Raw genomic sequence first — 3352 nt, 5'->3', positions numbered from 1 at the left:
GTGATGAATGTTATTGTTCATGTGGTATCTTACATTAGGTCCAAGCTTTGCAGCCTCTGTATAGTATAAGTTTTAGCCAGCCTTTTTTGCTGATTTGAACAAAAGACCTAACCAGAACAACTAGAGAAGAAAAAGTTGATGTAAGGGCTCACAGTTTCAGAGGTCTAAGTCCATAGGTGTTTGACTCCATTCCTTGGAGAATGAGATGAGGCAGAGCATCATGGTAGAACTGTGTGATAGAGGAAAGAAGCTGGGGACATGGCATCAGGAATCAGAGAGGGAGAAAAAGTGCCTCTCAACAAATAGAAATATATACCCCAAAGGCATGCCCCCAATAATCTACCTCATCTAGACACACCCTTCATGACTTCAGTTACCACTCAGTAAATCCCTACCAGGAGTTTAATTCACTGAGTTAAGAGTGTCATAACCCAATAATTTCACCTCCAAATTTTCTTGTCTTATCTCACACATGATGTTTTGTAGTATACTTCATACTTAAAACATAACATTCTGTCTATGGCTCCCAAAAGCTCATGCCCATCTAACAATGCATTTCTAAGAGTCCCTGTAATGTTAACATTGCCCAAAATTTCAATTCCAATGTTTCTACTGAGACACGGGAAAATTTGCTTGGGTGAATCCCTGTAAAAATCAAAAGCAAGTTACTTATAACCAACGTATAAAGTCACAGGTAAACATTTCCATTACCAAAGGAAGAAATAGGGACATAGAATGAATGGACGGGACCAAAGAAATACCAAAATCTCTCTGGGCAAACCAGTCCTATATATCCACATCCAGAATTTGGAGGCACTTAACATCTTTTTCTTATTTTTTAAATTTGTAATTTTTAGATATACATGACAGTGGATTGCATGTTGACATATATACATACACACTTGGCATCTTGATATTCTCTCCAAATGGGTTATGTAGCACTAACCCTATTATCTTGCTGGATGCAGCACAGGTGGTCTCTCTCTTGGCTTGGTTCTGCTCAATTCTTTCTGATTTTCTCTGAAGATGTTCCATGGTACTGGCATTTCTTATTCACAGGTGTCTCCATTGCAGCTTCAACTTCCTCTTCACATCTCCATGCATTGCCTCTCAGGAGCAGCAAACAGGAACTCTGACCCTGGTTCACCCTGTTTGGCATCCCAGGCCTTCATTTGAAATTTTGGTGAAAGCCTCCATGACCTCCTAACTCCAGCACTCCTGCAATCTGCATAAACAAAACCACATGATTGACAGCAAGGTTTGCTACCATATGGAGCAATATCCAAGCCTCCAGTGACCTCAACCGCAGCAGCCTGAGTACCTGGGTAGCTGAGCATGGTGAAACAGCTTACTGAGCTGCCCTGCACATGTAGGGTGTGCCCTACTGTTCTTTCTCTCAAAGGAATTTTTACTTTTGCATCACTGATCCTGAGATTTTTGTATTCTTGCCAATTCCTGAGATGCCCTTAAGCCATCTTTTTCTATTTTTTTTCTGGTAAAGTACTTAATAGCATTTCTTTAGTAGATCTAATGTCTTTCACAACAGAAGCTTACTTAGCCAAAATTTTACTTGAAGTTTTCTGTCCAAACTGAATTTTTTTTACATCTTGCTGCTTTGCTTTCCACTCTAGATTGTCACAATAAACATGTGTAAAATCTTCTATCATTATCCATGCCACAGCCTGAATGCTGGGCTGCCTAGAAATCTCCTCTGCCAGATTAATTAGTTCATCATCTTTAAATTTAGTTTTAGAGAATGTCTCAGGACATGGGTAAAGACTTTCTAATTAAGAAACATTTTATACTAAAATATATTTCCATACATAGAATCTTCTTATATCTCTTTCCTAGCTGTTGAACCCTTTTGAAATTCAAATTCTGAGATAATCCTCATGAAATTTCTGATTTTTTGCAATTACTCCCCTTAATAAAATGGAATACTTTATGCTACTTACAGGACTTTAATTTAAACATAGCGGAAACTTTTTAGGCCCTTTGCATATAGAGTTACACCTGTTAGAACTTTAAATCTTAGTAACTTTTCTTTAGTGAAGACCCAGAAACAAAGCGATCTTAAACTCCTTTTCTAATTTACCAATTTATAAAAACACATTTAATGTCTAAATATATCACATCATGAAATTTAGAAAGTTGAGAATGTTTGAGTTTATATTTAGTAATTGATATTTTAGATCTTTAACTTTATAAATTAATCAGATGTCACCTTTAACAACAACATTTATGAAGATTGATCCCATGTATTTTAAATTTAATTTTTAGATACCTGTAAAATTTTTACCTGTAAAAATCAAAATGTTAGAAAAAAGTAGTTAACAGTATTAACCATCTCTTTCCTGTAGAAGAAAAATCCTAGAAGCAACAGAACATTTTAGACATTTAGACATTTTATAGAAATCAACACTTTATTAATATGTGACCACCTAGAAAATCTTTTGAGTTAGAATTTTAAAGATATATTTATTTTTATCTGATTATTTGATTCAAATTAAATTCCTTTATTTTAAATTTCATTAAATAAAAGATTTGGATCATTCGTCGCTTTATTTAAATTTTAATTTATATGTGATCATTTGTCTATATGCAAATTTTATACCATGTACATAATATATAGACACAACAACACAATACACAGGTGTGTACACAGACACAAAACCTGATAAGAAACAAAGATTTTTGAAGCTCCACAGTTAGGAGGTAATGTTGTGGATATATATTAAAGCCTCTATTAGATTTAACTTATTAGAAATTAAAATACAGCCCATAAGATTTTATAATATGACTTAAGGCTCAAGAAAAGGACAGGCCTGTACAGTTTGATATACCAGGTGTAAAATCTGAGAGCCATGATGGACACTGAAAGCAATGGTTTCAGGAAGCTGGCTATTTATTCTTGATGGTTATCAGATGTATTCCTCACATCACCACGTCTATATCCTCCTTAGGATTTATTAAAAAGAATTTTTAAATGTATTTGAGAGCTAACCCTGGAGAAATTGGCCTCTAACAAAGACAGAATGTAAAAACCTTTATAGTTAGATCAAATAATACTGATCAGAAAGTAATTTAAGCATGTAAAACCATGAGCTCAAAACTATAGATTTTTTTTCTAAACAGGAGTTCTTAAAAATATTACATGGATTCAATACTAAAATCTTTATCAAGTCAGAGTGTACTTTTAGTTCATAAAACAATCAGTTTAGATATCTAGAAAATGTGGGAGCCTGTGAAGTCCTCAGGGGAAAAATTAGAAAATAAAAACTTGTACATTCAGAATCTTTCCACTTCTCTCTTTCTGTGCTGTAGCATTAAGGAGGAACTTATTAAGAAAGCC

The sequence above is a fragment of the Marmota marmota genome, unplaced genomic scaffold (genome assembly GCF_001458135.2).
Source record: "Marmota marmota marmota unplaced genomic scaffold, marMar, whole genome shotgun sequence".
NCBI lineage: Eukaryota > Metazoa > Chordata > Mammalia > Rodentia > Sciuridae > Marmota > Marmota marmota.
This window is presented reverse-complemented; position numbering follows the sequence as displayed.